Consider the following 16485-nt stretch of genomic DNA (forward strand, 5'->3'; position numbering starts at 1 on the left):
CCACAGACGTCTGCTTCCCCGTGTTTTCGCTTGCAACCCAGGCTCAAACGGATTGCTAAACCCGCTTTTTCGCTAAAAGGGACACAGTTGAGCCGAGCTTTAGCCCCCAACCGATGCCAGGGCGACTTTTCCCGCCTGCAACAGGCCATAGAAATACCTTCCGACGGAGCGGGGGAAGCTTCCACCAGCGTAATGGGGTGACGGGCCTAGTAGCCACAGACGTCTGCTTCCCCGTGTTTTCGCTTGCAACCCAGGCTCGAAGGGATGCTTAACCTGCTTTTTCGCTAAAAGGGACACAGTTGAGACAAGCTTTAGCTCCCAACCGATGCCTGGGCGACTTTTCCCACCTGCAACAGGTCATACAAATACCTTCAAACCGAGCGGGGGAAGCTTCCACCTGCAATGTTAAAGTGAGGGGCCTCGTATCCACAAACGTCTGCTTCCCCGTGTTTTCGCTTGCAACCCAGGCACGAAGGGATTGCTTAACCCGCTTTTTCGCTAAAAGGGACACAATTGAGCCGAGCTTTAGCCCCCACCCGATGCCAGGGAGAATTTTGCCGCCTGCAACAGGCCATACGAATACCCTCCGACCGAGCGGGGGAAACTTCCACCAGCAATGTAAAATGAGGGGTCTCGTATCCACACACGTCTGCTTCCCCGTGTTTTCGCTTGCAACCCAGGCTCGAAGGGATTGCATAACCCGCTTTTACGTTAAGAGGGACACTGTTGAGCCGAGCTTTAGCCCTAAACCGATGCAAGGGCGACTTTTCCCGCCTGCAACAGGCCATACAAATACCTTCCGACCGAGCGGGGGAAGCTTCCACAAGCGTTATGGGGTGACGGGCCTCGTATCCACAGACGTCTGCTTCCCCGTGTTTTCGCTTGCAACCCAGTCTCAAAGGGATTGCTTAACCCGCTTTTTCGCTAAAAGGGACAGAGTTGAGCCATGGTTTGGCCCCCAACCAATGCCAGGGTAACTTTTCCCGCCTGCAACAGGCCAAACAAATACCTTCCGACCGAACGGGGGAAGCTTCCACCAGCAATGTAATGTGAGGGGCCTCGTATCCACAAACGTCTGCTTCCCCGTGTTTTCGCTTGCAGCCCAGGCTCGAAGGGATTGCTTAACCCGCTTTTTCGCTAAAAGGGACACAGTTGAGCCGAGCTTTAGTCCCCAACCGATGCCAGGGCGACTTTTCCCGCCTGCAACAGGCCATAAAAATACCTTCCAACCAACCGGTTGAAAATTCCACCAGCGTTATAAGGTGAGGGCCCTCGTATTCACAGACGTCTGCTTCCTCGTGGTTTCGCTTGCAACCCAGTCTCGAAGGGATTGCTTAACCCCCTCTTTCGCTAAAAGGGACACAGTTGAGCTTAGCTTTGGCCCCCAACCGATGCCAGGGCGATTTTTCCCGCCTGCAACAGGCCATACTAATACCTTCCGACCGAGCGGGGGAAACTTCCACCAGCAATGTAAAGTGAGGGGCCTCGTATCCACAGACGTCTGCTTCCCCGTGGTTTCGCTTGCAACCCAGGCTCGAAGGGATTGCGTAACCCGCTTTTTCGCTAAAAGGGACACAGTTGAGCCGAGGTTTTGCCCCCAACCGATGCCAGGGCGACTTTTCCCGCCTGCAACAAGCCATACAAATACCTTCCGACCGAGCGGGGGAAGCTTCGACCAGCCTTATGCGGTGACGGGCCTCGTATCCACAGACGTGTGCTTCCCCTTGTTTTCGCTTGCATCCCAGGCTCGAAGGGATTGCTTAACCCGCTTTATCGCTAAAAGGAACACAGTTGAGCCAAGCTTTAGCCCCCAACCGATGCCCGAGCAACTTTTCCCGCCTGCAAAAGGCCATACAAATACCTTCCGACCGAGCGGGGGAAACTTCAACGAGCGTTATAAGGTGAGGGCCTTCGTATCCACGGACGTCTACTTCTCCGTGTTTTCTCTTGCAACCCAGGCTCGAAGGGATTGCTTAACCCGCTTTTTCGCTAAAAGGGACACAGTTGAGCCGAGCTTTAGTCCCCAACCGATGCCAGGGCGACTTTTCCCGCCTGCAACAGGCCATACAAATACCTTCCAACCAAGCGGTTGAAAATTCCACCGGCGTTAGAAGGTGAGGGCCCTCGTATTCACAGACGTCTGCTTCCTCGTGGTTTCGCTTGCAACCCAGTCTCGAAGGGATTGCGTAACCCCCTCTTTCGCTAAAAGGGACACAGTTGAGCTTAGCTATGGCCCCAAACCGATGCCAAGGCGATTTTTCCCGCTTGCAACAGGCCATACTAATACCTTCCGACCGAGCGGGGAAAACTTCCACCAGCAATGTAAAGTGAGGGGCTTTGTATCCACAGACGTCTGCTTCTCCGTGTTTTCGATTCCAACTCTGGCTCGAAAGGGATTGCTGAACCCGCTTTGTCGCTAAAAGGGACACAGTTGAGCCGAGCTTTAGCCCCCGACCGATGCTAGGGCGACTTTTCCCGCCTGCAACAGGCCATACAAATACCTTCCGACCGAGCGGGGGAAGCTTTCAGAAGCGTAATAAGTTGAGGGGCCTCGTATCCACAGATGTCTGCTTCCCCGTGGTTTCGCTTGCAACCCAGTCTCGAAGGGATTGCTTAACCCGCTTTTTCGCTAAAAGGGACAGAGTTGAGCCAAGGTTTGGCCCTCACCGAAATAAGGGTAACTTTTCCCGCCTGCAACAGGCCATACAAATACCTTCCGACCGAACGGGGGAAGCTTCCACCAGCAATGTAATGTGAGGGGCCTTGTATCCACAGACGTCTGCTTCCCCGTGTATTCGCTTGCAACCCAGTCTCGAAGGGATTGCTTAACCCGTTTTTTCGCTAAAAGGGACACAGTTGAGCCGAGCTTTGGCCCCCAACCGATGCCAGGGCGACGTTTCCCGCCTGCAACAGGGAATTCAAATACCTTCCGAACGAGCGGAGGAAGCTCCAAACAGCGTTATGGGGTGAGGGGCCTCGTATCCGCAGACGTCTGCTTCCCCGTGGTTTCGCTTGCAACCCAGGCTCGAAGGGATTGCGTAACCCGCTTTTTCGCTAAAAGGGACACAGTTGAGCCGAGGTTTTGCCCCCAACCGATGCCAGGGCGACTTTTCCCGCCTGCAACAAGCCATACAAATACCTTCCGACCGAGCGGGGGAAGCTTCGACCAGCGTTATGCGGTGACGGGCCTCGTATCCACAGACGTGTGCTTCCCCTTGTTTTCGCTTGCAACCCAGGCTCGAAGGGATTGCTTAACCCGCTTTATCGCTATAAGGAACACAGTTGAGCCAAGCTTTAGCCCCCACCCGATGCCACGGCGAATTTGTCCGCCTGCAAAAGGCCATACAAATACCTTCCGACCGAGCGGGGGGAACTTCAACGAGCGTTATAAGGTGAGGGCCTTCGTATCCACGGACATCCACTTCCCCGTGTTTTCTCTTGCAACCCAGGCTCGAAGGGATTGCTTAACCCGCTTTTTCGCTAAAAAGGACACAGTTGAGCCGAGCTTTAGTCCCCAACCGATGCCAGGGCGACTTTTCCCGCCTGCAACAGGCCATACAAATACCTTCCAACCAACCGGTTGAAAATTCCATCAGCGTTATAAGGTGAGGGCCCTCGTATTCACAGACGTCTGCTTCCTCGTGGTTTCGCTTGCAACCCAGTCTCGAAGGGATTGCTTAACCCCCTCTTTCGCTAAAAGGGACACAGTTGAGCTTAGCTTTGGCCCCCAACCGATGCCAGGGCGATTTTTCCCTCCTGCAACAGGCCATACTAATACCTTCCGACCGAACGGGGGAAACTTCCACCAGCAATGTAAAGTGAGGGGCTTCGTATCCACAGACGTCTGCTTCCCCGTGTTTTCGCTTCCAACTCAGGCTCGAAGGGATTGCTGACCCACTTTGTCGCTAAAAGGGACACAGTTGAGCCGAGCTTTAGCCCCCGACCGATGCTAGGGCGACTTTTTCCGCCTGCAACAGGCCATTAAAATACCTTCCGACCGAGCGGGGGAAGCTTCCACCAGCGTTATGGGGTGACGGGTCTCGTATCCACAGATATCTGCTTCCCCGTGTTTTCGCTTGCAACCCAGTCTCGAAGGGATTGCTTAACCCGCTTTTTCGCTAAAAGGGACACAGCTGAGCCGAGCTTTAGCCCCTACCCGATGGCAGGGCGAATTTTGCCGCCTGCCGCAGGCCATACAAATACCTTCCGACCGAGCGGGGGAAACTTCCACCAGCGTTATAAGGTGAGGGCCCTCGTGTCCACAGACGGCTGCTTCCCCGTGGTTCCGCTTGCAACCCAGTCTCCAAGGGATTGCTTAACCCGCTTTTTCGCTAAAAGGGACAAAGTTGAGCGGAGCTTTTGCCCCGAACTGATGCCCGGGCGAGTTTTCCCGCCTGCAACAGGCCATACAAATACCTTTCGACCGAGCGGGGGAAGCTTCGACCAGCGTTATAAGATGAGGGACCTTGTATCCACGGACGTCTGTATCCCCGTGTTTTCGCTTGCAACCGAGTCTCGAAGGGATTGCTTAACCCGCTTTTTCGCTAAAACGGACACAGTTGAGCCGAACTTTAGCCCCCAACCGATGCCAGGGCGACTTTTCCCGCCTGCAACAGGCCATATAAATACCTTCCGACCGAGCGGGGGAAACTTCCACCAGCAATGTAAAGTGAGGGGCCTCGTATCCACAGACGTCTGCTTCCCCGTGTTTTCGCTTGCAACCCAGGTTCGAAGGGATTGCTTAACCCGCTTTTTCGCTAAAAGGGACACAGTTGAGCCGAGCTTTAGCTCCCAACCGATGCCAGGGCACTTTTCCCGCCTGCAACAAGCCATACAAATACCTTCCGACTTAGCGGGGGAATTTTCCACCAGCGTTATAAGGTGAGAGGCCTCGTATCCACAGATGTCTGCTTCCCCGTGGTTTCGCTTGCAACCCAGTCTCGAAGGGATTGCTTAACCCACTTTTTCGCTAAAAGGGACACAGTTGAGCCGAGCTTTGGCCCCCAACCGATGCCAGGGCGACTTTTCCCGCCTGCAACAGGCCATACAATTACCTTCCGACCGAGCGGGGGAAACTTCCACCAGGAATGTAAAGTGAGGGGCCTCGTATCCACAGACGTCTGCTTCCCCGTGTTTTCGCGTGCAACCCAGGCTCGAAGGGATTGCTTAACCCGCTTTGTCGCTAAAAGGGACACAGTTGAGCCGAGCTTTAGCCCCCAACCGATGCTAGGGCGACTTTTCCCGCCTGCAACAGGCCATACAAATTCCTTCCGACCGAGCGGGGGAAGTTTCCACTAGCGTTATGGGGTGACGGGCCTCGTATCAACAGACGTGTGCTTCCCCGTGTTTTCACTTGAAACCCAGTCTTGAAGGAATTGCTTAACCCGCTTTTTCGCTAAAAGGGACACAGTTGAGCCGAGCCTTGGCCCCCAACTGATGCCACGGCAACCTTTCCCCTCTGCAACAGGGCATACAAATACCTTCCGAGTTAGCGGGGGTAACTTCCACCAGCGTTATGCGGTGACGGGTCTCGTATCCACAGACGTCTGCTTCCCCGTGTTATCGCTTGCAACCCAGTCTCGAAGGGATTGCTTAACCCGCTTTTTCGCTAAAAGGGACACAGCTGAGCCGAGCTTTAGCTCCCAACTGATGCCAGGGCGACTTTTCCCGCCTGCAACAGGGCATTTAAATACCTTCCGAGTTAGCGGGGGAAACTTCCACCAGCGTTATGCGGTGACGGGCCTCGTACCACAGACGTCTGCTTCCCCGTGTTTTCGCTTGCAACCCAGTCTCGAAAGGATTGCTTAACCCGCTTTTTCGCTAAAAGAGACACAGGTGAGCCGAGCTTTGGCCCCCAACCGATGCCAGGGCGAGTTCTCCCGCCTGCAACAGGCCATATAAATACCTTCCAACCAAGCGGTTGAAAATTCCACCGGCGTTAGAAGGTGAGGGCCCTCGTATTCACAGACGTCTGCTTCCTCGTGGTTTCGCTTGCAACCCAGTCTCGAAGGGATTGCGTAACCCCCTCTTTCGCTAAAAGGGACACAGTTGAGCCAAGCTTTAGCTCCCAACCGATGCCAGGGCACTTTTCCCGCCTGCAACAAGCCATACAAATACCTTCCGACTTAGCGGGGGAATTTTCCACCAGCGTTATAAGGTGAGAGGCCTCGTATCCACAGATGTCTGCTTCCCCGTGGTTTCGCTTGCAACCCAGTCTCGAAGGGATTGCTTAACCCACTTTTTCGCTAAAAGGGACACAGTTGAGCCGAGCCTTGGCCCCCAACTGATGCCACGGCGACCTTTCCCCTCTGCAACAGGGCATACAAATACCTTCCGAGTTAGCGGGGGTAACTTCCACCAGCGTTATGCGGTGACGGGTCTCGTATCCACAGACGTCTGCTTCCCCGTGTTATCGCTTGCAACCCAGTCTCGAAGGGATTGCTTAACCCGCTTTTTCGCTAAAAGGGACACAGCTGAGCCGAGCTTTAGCTCCCAACTGATGCCAGGGCGACTTTTCCCGCCTGCAACAGGGCATTTAAATACCTTCCGAGTTAGCGGGGGAAACTTCCACCAGCGTTATGCGGTGACGGGCCTCGTATCCACAAACGTCTGCTTCCCCGTGTTTTCGCTTGCAACCCAGGCACGAAGGGATTGCTTAACCCGCTTTTTCGCTAAAAGGGACACAATTGAGACGAGCTTTAGCCCCCACCCGATGCCAGGGAGAATTTTGCCGCCTGCAACAGGCCATACGAATACCCTCCGACCGAGCGGGGGAAACTTCCACCAGCAATGTAAAATGAGGGGTCTCGTATCCACACACGTCTGCTTCCCCGTGTTTTCGCTTGCAACCCAGGCTCGAAGGGATTGCATAACCCGCTTTTACGTTAAGAGGGACACTGTTGAGCCGAGCTTTAGCCCTAAACCGATGCAAGGGCGACTTTTCCCGCCTGCAACAGGCCATACAAATACCTTCCGACCGAGCGGGGGAAGCTTCCACAAGCGTTATGGGGTGACGGGCCTCGTATCCACAGACGTCTGCTTCCCCGTGTTTTCGCTTGCAACCCAGTCTCAAAGGGATTGCTTAACCCGCTTTTTCGCTAAAAGGGACAGAGTTGAGCCATGGTTTGGCCCCCAACCGATGCCAGGGTAACTTTTCCCGCCTGCAACAGGCCAAACAAATACCTTCCGACCGAACGGGGGAAGCTTCCACCAGCAATGTAATGTGAGGGGCCTTGTATCCTCAGACGTCTGCTTCCCCGTGTATTCGCTTGCAACCCAGTCTCGAAGGGATTGCTTAACCCGCTTTTTCGCTAAAAGGGACACAGTAGAGCCGAGCTTTGGCCCCCAACCGATGCCAGGGCGACGTTTCCCGCCTGCAACAGGCCATTCAAATACCTTCCGACCGAAAGAGGGAAGCTCCAACCAGCGTTATGGGGTGAGGGGCCTCGTATCAACAGACGTCTGCTTCCCCGTGTTTTCGCTTGCAACCCAGGCTCGAAGGGATTGCGTAACCCGCTTTTTTGCTAAAAGGGACAGAGTTGAGCCGAGGTTTTGCCCCCAACCGATGCCAGGGCGACTTTTCCCGCCTGCAACAGGCCATACGAATACGTTCCGACCGAGCGGGGGAAACTTCCACCAGCAATGTAGTGAGGGGCCTCGTATCATCTGACGTTTGCTTCCCCGTTTTTTCGCTTGCAACCCAGGCTCGAAGGGATTGCTTAACCCGCTTTTTCGCTAAAAGGGACACACTTGAGCCGAGCTTTAGCCCCCAACCGATGCTAGGGCGACTTTTCCCGCCTGCAACAGGCCATACAATTACCTTCCGACCGAGCGGGGGAAACTTCCACCAGCAATTTAAGTGAGGGGCCTCGTATCCACAAACGTCTGCTTCCCCGTGTTTTCGCTTGCAGCCCAGGCTCGAAGGGATTGCTTAACCCGCTTTTTTCGCTAAAAGGGACACAGTTGAGCCGAGCTTTAGTCCCCAACCGATGCCAGGGCGACTTTTCCCGCCTGCAACAGGCCATAAAAATACCTTCCAACCAACCGGTTGAAAATTCCACCAGCGTTATAAGGTGAGGGCCCTCGTATTCACAGACGTCTGCTTCCTCGTGGTTTCGCTTGCAACCCAGTCTCGAAGGGATTGCTTAACCCCCTCTTTCGCTAAAAGGGACACAGTTGAGCTTAGCTTTGGCCCCCAACCGATGCCAGGGCGATTTTTCCCGCCTGCAACAGGCCATACTAATACCTTCCGACCGAGCGGGGGAAACTTCCACCAGCAATGTAAAGTGAGGGGCCTCGTATCCACAGACGTCTGCTTCCCCGTGGTTTCGCTTGCAACCCAGGCTCGAAGGGATTGCGTAACCCGCTTTTTCGCTAAAAGGGACACAGTTGAGCCGAGGTTTTGCCCCCAACCGATGCCAGGGCGACTTTTCCCGCCTGCAACAAGCCATACAAATACCTTCCGACCGAGCGGGGGAAGCTTCGACCAGCGTTATGCGGTGACGGGCCTCGTATCCACAGACGTGTGCTTCCCCTTGTTTTCGCTTGCAACCCAGGCTCGAAGGGATTGCTTAACCCGCTTTATCGCTAAAAGGAACACAGTTGAGCCAAGCTTTAGCCCCCAACCGATGCCAGGGCGAATTTGTCCGCCTGCAAAAGGCCATACAAATACCTTCCGACCGAGCGGGGGAAACTTCAACGAGCGTTATAAGGTGAGGGCCTTCGTATCCACGGACGTCTACTTCTCCGTGTTTTCTCTTGCAACCCAGGCTCGAAGGGATTGCTTAACCCGCTTTTTCGCTAAAAGGGACACAGTTGAGCCGAGCTTTAGTCCCCAACCGATGCCAGGGCGACTTTTCCCGCCTGCAACAGGCCATACAAATACCTTCCAACCAAGCGGTTGAAAATTCCACCGGCGTTAGAAGGTGAGGGCCCTCGTATTCACAGACGTCTGCTTCCTCGTGGTTTCGCTTGCAACCCAGTCTCGAAGGGATTGCGTAACCCCCTCTTTCGCTAAAAGGGACACAGTTGAGCTTAGCTATGGCCCCAAACCGATGCCAAGGCGATTTTTCCCGCCTGCAACAGGCCATACTAATACCTTCCGACCGAGCGGGGAAAACTTCCACCAGCAATGTAAAGTGAGGGGCTTTGTATCCACAGACGTCTGCTTCTCCGTGTTTTCGATTCCAACTCTGGCTCGAAAGGGATTGCTGAACCCGCTTTGTCGCTAAAAGGGACACAGTTGAGCCGAGCTTTAGCCCCCAACCGATGCTAGGGCGACTTTTCCCGCCTGCAACAGGCCATACAAATACCTTCCGACCGAGCGGGGGAAGCTTTCAGAAGCGTAATAAGGTGAGGGGCCTCGTATCCACAGATGTCTGCTTCCCCGTGGTTTCGCTTGCAACCCAGTCTCGAAGGGATTGCTTAACCCGCTTTTTCGCTAAAAGGGACACAGTTGAGCCGAGCTTTGGCCCCCAACCGATGCCAGGGCGACGTTTCCCGCCTGCAACAGGGAATTCAAATACCTTCCGAACGAGCGGAGGAAGCTCCAACCAGCGTTATGGGGTGAGGGGCCTCGTATACGCAGACGTCTGCTTCCCCGTGGTTTCGCTTGCAACCCAGGCTCGAAGGGATTGCGTAACCCGCTTTTTCGCTAAAAGGGACACAGTTGAGCCGAGGTTTTGCCCCCAACCGATGCCAGGGCGACTTTTCCCGCCTGCAACAAGCCATACAAATACCTTCCGACCGAGCGGGGGAAGCTTCGACCAGCGTTATGCGGTGACGGGCCTCGTATCCACAGACGTGTGCTTCCCCTTGTTTTCGCTTGCAACCCAGGCTCGAAGGGATTGCTTAACCCGCTTTATCGCTATAAGGAACACAGTTGAGCCAAGCTTTAGCCCCCACCCGATGCCACGGCGAATTTGTCCGCCTGCAAAAGGCCATACAAATACCTTCCGACCGAGCGGGGGGAACTTCAACGAGCGTTATAAGGTGAGGGCCTTCGTATCCACGGACATCCACTTCCCCGTGTTTTCTCTTGCAACCCAGGCTCGAAGGGATTGCTTAACCCGCTTTTTCGCTAAAAAGGACACAGTTGAGCCGAGCTTTAGTCCCCAACCGATGCCAGGGCGACTTTTCCCGCCTGCAACAGGCCATACAAATACCTTCCAACCAACCGGTTGAAAATTCCATCAGCGTTATAAGGTGAGGGCCCTCGTATTCACAGACGTCTTCTTCCTCGTGGTTTCGCTTGCAACCCAGTCTCGAAGGGATTGCTTAACCCCCTCTTTCGCTAAAAGGGACACAGTTGAGCTTAGCTTTGGCCCCCAACCGATGCCAGGGCGATTTTTCCCTCCTGCAACAGGCCATACTAATACCTTCCGACCGAACGGGGGAAACTTCCACCAGCAATGTAAAGTGAGGGGCTTCGTATCCACAGACGTCTGCTTCCCCGTGTTTTCGCTTCCAACTCAGGCTCGAAGGGATTGCTGACCCACTTTGTCGCTAAAAGGGACACAGTTGAGCCGAGCTTTAGCCCCCGACCGATGCTAGGGCGACTTTTTCCGCCTGCAACAGGCCATTAAAATACCTTCCGACCGAGCGGGGGAAGCTTCCACCAGCGTTATGGGGTGACGGGTCTCGTATCCACAGATATCTGCTTCCCCGTGTTTTCGCTTGCAACCCAGTCTCGAAGGGATTGCTTAACCCGCTTTTTCGCTAAAAGGGACACAGCTGAGCCGAGCTTTAGCCCCTACCCGATGGCAGGGCGAATTTTGCCGCCTGCCGCAGGCCATACAAATACCTTCCGACCGAGCGGGGGAAACTTCCACCAGCGTTATAAGGTGAGGGCCCTCGTGTCCACAGACGGCTGCTTCCCCGTGGTTCCGCTTGCAACCCAGTCTCGAAGGGATTGCTTAACCCGCTTTTTCGCTAAAAGGGACAAAGTTGAGCGGAGCTTTTGCCCCGAACTGATGCCTGGGCGAGTTTTCCCGCCTGCAACAGGCCATACAAATACCTTTCGACCGAGCGGGGGAAGCTTCGACCAGCGTTATAAGATGAGGGACCTTGTATCCACGGACGTCTGTATCCCCGTGTTTTCGCTTGCAACCGAGTCTCGAAGGGATTGCTTAACCCGCTTTTTCGCTAAAACGGACACAGTTGAGCCGAACTTTAGCCCCCAACCGATGCCAGGGCGACTTTTCCCGCCTGCAACAGGCCATACGACTACATTCCGACCTAGCGGGGAAACGTCCACCAGCAATGTAAAGTGAGGGGCCTCGTATCCACAGACGTCTGCTTCTCCGTGTTTTCGCTTGCAACCCAGGTTCGAAGGGATTGCTTAACCCGCTTTTTCGCTAAAAGGGACACAGTTGAGCCGAGCTTTAGCTCCCAACCGATGCCAGGGCACTTTTCCCGCCTGCAACAAGCCATACAAATACCTTCCGACTTAGCGGGGGAATTTTCCACCAGGAATGTAAAGTGAGGGGCCTCGTATCCACAGACGTCTGCTTCCCCGTGTTTTCGCGTGCAACCCAGGCTCGAAGGGATTGCTTAACCCGCTTTGTCGCTAAAAGGGACACAGTTGAGCCGAGCTTTAGCCCCCAACCGATGCTAGGGCGACTTTTCCCGCCTGCAACAGGCCATACAAATTCCTTCCGACCGAGCGGGGGAAGTTTCCACTAGCGTTATGGGGTGACGGGTCTCGTATCCACAGACGTCTGCTTCCCCGTGTTATCGCTTGCAACCCAGTCTCGAAGGGATTGCTTAACCCGCTTTTTCGCTAAAAGGGACACAGCTGAGCCGAGCTTTAGCTCCCAACTGATGCCAGGGCGACTTTTCCCGCCTGCAACAGGCCATACAAATTCCTTCCGACCGAGCGGGGGAAGTTTCCACTAGCGTTATGGGGTGACGGGCCTCGTATCAACAGACGTGTGCTTCCCCGTGTTTTCACTTGAAACCCAGTCTTGAAGGAATTGCTTAACCCGCTTTTTCGCTAAAAGGGACACAGTTGAGCCGAGCCTTGGCCCCCAACTGATGCCACGGCAACCTTTCCCCTCTGCAACAGGGCATACAAATACCTTCCGAGTTAGCGGGGGTAACTTCCACCAGCGTTATGCGGTGACGGGTCTCGTATCCGCAGACGTCTGCTTCCCCGTGTTATCGCTTGCAACCCAGTCTCGAAGGGATTGCTTAACCCGCTTTTTCGCTAAAAGGGACACAGCTGAGCCGAGCTTTAGCTCCCAACTGATGCCAGGGCGACTTTTCCCGCCTGCAACAGGGCATTTAAATACCTTCCGAGTTAGCGGGGGAAACTTCCACCAGCGTTATGCGGTGACGGGCCTCGTATCCACAAACGTCTGCTTCCCCGTGTTTTCGCTTGCAACCCAGGCACGAAGGGATTGCTTAACCCGCTTTTTCGCTAAAAGGGACACAATTGAGACGAGCTTTAGCCCCCACCCGATGCCAGGGAGAATTTTGCCGCCTGCAACAGGCCATACGAATACCCTCCGACCGAGCGGGGGAAACTTCCACCAGCAATGTAAAATGAGGGGTCTCGTATCCACACACGTCTGCTTCCCTGTGTTTTCGCTTGCAACCCAGGCTCGAAGGGATTGCATAACCCGCTTTTACGTTAAGAGGGACACTGTTGAGCCGAGCTTTAGCCCTAAACCGATGCAAGGGCGACTTTTCCCGCCTGCAACAGGCCATACAAATACCTTCCGACCGAGCGGGGGAAGCTTCCACAAGCGTTATGGGGTGACGGGCCTCGTATCCACAGACGTCTGCTTCCCCGTGTTTTCGCTTGCAACCCAGTCTCAAAGGGATTGCTTAACCCGCTTTTTCGCTAAAAGGGACAGAGTTGAGCCATGGTTTGGCCCCCAACCGATGCCAGGGTAACTTTTCCCGCCTGCAACAGGCCAAACAAATACCTTCCGACCGAACGGGGGAAGCTTCCACCAGCAATGTAATGTGAGGGGCCTTGTATCCTCAGACGTCTGCTTCCCCGTGTATTCGCTTGCAACCCAGTCTCGAAGGGATTGCTTAACCCGCTTTTTCGCTAAAAGGGACACAGTAGAGCCGAGCTTTGGCCCCCAACCGATGCCAGGGCGACGTTTCCCGCCTGCAACAGGCCATTCAAATACCTTCCGACCGAAAGAGGGAAGCTCCAACCAGCGTTATGGGGTGAGGGGCCTCGTATCAACAGACGTCTGCTTCCCCGTGTTTTCGCTTGCAACCCAGGCTCGAAGGGATTGCGTAACCCGCTTTTTTGCTAAAAGGGACAGAGTTGAGCCGAGGTTTTGCCCCCAACCGATGCCAGGGCGACTTTTCCCGCCTGCAACAGGCCATACGAATACGTTCCGACCGAGCGGGGGAAACTTCCACCAGCAATGTAGTGAGGGGCCTCGTATCATCTGACGTTTGCTTCCCCGTTTTTTCGCTTGCAACCCAGGCTCGAAGGGATTGCTTAACCCGCTTTTTCGCTAAAAGGGACACACTTGAGCCGAGCTTTAGCCCCCAACCGATGCTAGGGCGACTTTTCCCGCCTGCAACAGGCCATACAATTACCTTCCGACCGAGCGGGGGAAACTTCCACCAGCAATTTAAGTGAGGGGCCTCGTATCCACAAACGTCTGCTTCCCCGTGTTTTCGCTTGCAGCCCAGGCTCGAAGGGATTGCTTAACCCGCTTTTTCGCTAAAAGGGACACAGTTGAGCCGAGCTTTAGTCCCCAACCGATGCCAGGGCGACTTTTCCCGCCTGCAACAGGCCATAAAAATACCTTCCAACCAACCGGTTGAAAATTCCACCAGCGTTATAAGGTGAGGGCCCTCGTATTCACAGACGTCTGCTTCCTCGTGGTTTCGCTTGCAACCCAGTCTCGAAGGGATTGCTTAACCCCCTCTTTCGCTAAAAGGGACACAGTTGAGCTTAGCTTTGGCCCCCAACCGATGCCAGGGCGATTTTTCCCGCCTGCAACAGGCCATACTAATACCTTCCGACCGAGCGGGGGAAACTTCCACCAGCAATGTAAAGTGAGGGGCCTCGTATCCACAGACGTCTGCTTCCCCGTGGTTTCGCTTGCAACCCAGGCTCGAAGGGATTGCGTAACCCGCTTTTTCGCTAAAAGGGACACAGTTGAGCCGAGGTTTTGCCCCCAACCGATGCCAGGGCGACTTTTCCCGCCTGCAACAAGCCATACAAATACCTTCCGACCGAGCGGGGGAAGCTTCGACCAGCGTTATGCGGTGACGGGCCTCGTATCCACAGACGTGTGCTTCCCCTTGTTTTCGCTTGCAACCCAGGCTCGAAGGGATTGCTTAACCCGCTTTATCGCTAAAAGGAACACAGTTGAGCCAAGCTTTAGCCCCCAACCGATGCCAGGGCGAATTTGTCCGCCTGCAAAAGGCCATACAAATACCTTCCGACCGAGCGGGGGAAACTTCAACGAGCGTTATAAGGTGAGGGCCTTCGTATCCACGGACGTCTACTTCTCCGTGTTTTCTCTTGCAACCCAGGCTCGAAGGGATTGCTTAACCCGCTTTTTCGCTAAAAGGGACACAGTTGAGCCGAGCTTTAGTCCCCAACCGATGCCAGGGCGACTTTTCCCGCCTGCAACAGGCCATACAAATACCTTCCAACCAAGCGGTTGAAAATTCCACCGGCGTTAGAAGGTGAGGGCCCTCGTATTCACAGACGTCTGCTTCCTCGTGGTTTCGCTTGCAACCCAGTCTCGAAGGGATTGCGTAACCCCCTCTTTCGCTAAAAGGGACACAGTTGAGCTTAGCTATGGCCCCAAACCGATGCCAAGGCGATTTTTCCCGCCTGCAACAGGCCATACTAATACCTTCCGACCGAGCGGGGAAAACTTCCACCAGCAATGTAAAGTGAGGGGCTTTGTATCCACAGACGTCTGCTTCTCCGTGTTTTCGATTCCAACTCTGGCTCGAAAGGGATTGCTGAACCCGCTTTGTCGCTAAAAGGGACACAGTTGAGCCGAGCTTTAGCCCCCGACCGATGCTAGGGCGACTTTTCCCGCCTGCAACAGGCCATACAAATACCTTCCGACCGAGCGGGGGAAGCTTTCAGAAGCGTAATAAGGTGAGGGGCCTCGTATCCACAGATGTCTGCTTCCCCGTGGTTTCGCTTGCAACCCAGTCTCGAAGGGATTGCTTAACCCGCTTTTTCGCTAAAAGGGACACAGTTGAGCCGAGCTTTGGCCCCCAACCGATGCCAGGGCGACGTTTCCCGCCTGCAACAGGGAATTCAAATACCTTCCGAACGAGCGGAGGAAGCTCCAACCAGCGTTATGGGGTGAGGGGCCTCGTATACGCAGACGTCTGCTTCCCCGTGGTTTCGCTTGCAACCCAGGCTCGAAGGGATTGCGTAACCCGCTTTTTCGCTAAAAGGGACACAGTTGAGCCGAGGTTTTGCCCCCAACCGATGCCAGGGCGACTTTTCCCGCCTGCAACAAGCCATACAAATACCTTCCGACCGAGCGGGGGAAGCTTCGACCAGCGTTATGCGGTGACGGGCCTCGTATCCACAGACGTGTGCTTCCCCTTGTTTTCGCTTGCAACCCAGGCTCGAAGGGATTGCTTAACCCGCTTTATCGCTATAAGGAACACAGTTGAGCCAAGCTTTAGCCCCCACCCGATGCCACGGCGAATTTGTCCGCCTGCAAAAGGCCATACAAATACCTTCCGACCGAGCGGGGGGAACTTCAACGAGCGTTATAAGGTGAGGGCCTTCGTATCCACGGACATCCACTTCCCCGTGTTTTCTCTTGCAACCCAGGCTCGAAGGGATTGCTTAACCCGCTTTTTCGCTAAAAAGGACACAGTTGAGCCGAGCTTTAGTCCCCAACCGATGCCAGGGCGACTTTTCCCGCCTGCAACAGGCCATACAAATACCTTCCAACCAACCGGTTGAAAATTCCATCAGCGTTATAAGGTGAGGGCCCTCGTATTCACAGACGTCTTCTTCCTCGTGGTTTCGCTTGCAACCCAGTCTCGAAGGGATTGCTTAACCCCCTCTTTCGCTAAAAGGGACACAGTTGAGCTTAGCTTTGGCCCCCAACCGATGCCAGGGCGATTTTTCCCTCCTGCAACAGGCCATACTAATACCTTCCGACCGAACGGGGGAAACTTCCACCAGCAATGTAAAGTGAGGGGCTTCGTATCCACAGACGTCTGCTTCCCCGTGTTTTCGCTTCCAACTCAGGCTCGAAGGGATTGCTGACCCACTTTGTCGCTAAAAGGGACACAGTTGAGCCGAGCTTTAGCCCCCGACCGATGCTAGGGCGACTTTTTCCGCCTGCAACAGGCCATTAAAATACCTTCCGACCGAGCGGGGGAAGCTTCCACCAGCGTTATGGGGTGACGGGTCTCGTATCCACAGATATCTGCTTCCCCGTGTTTTCGCTTGCAACCCAGTCTCGAAGGGATTGCTTAACCCGCTTTTTCGCTAAAAGGGACACAGCTGAGCCG

This window comes from Bemisia tabaci, chromosome 2 (assembly GCF_918797505.1).
Source record: "Bemisia tabaci chromosome 2, PGI_BMITA_v3".
Lineage (NCBI taxonomy): Eukaryota > Metazoa > Arthropoda > Insecta > Hemiptera > Aleyrodidae > Bemisia > Bemisia tabaci.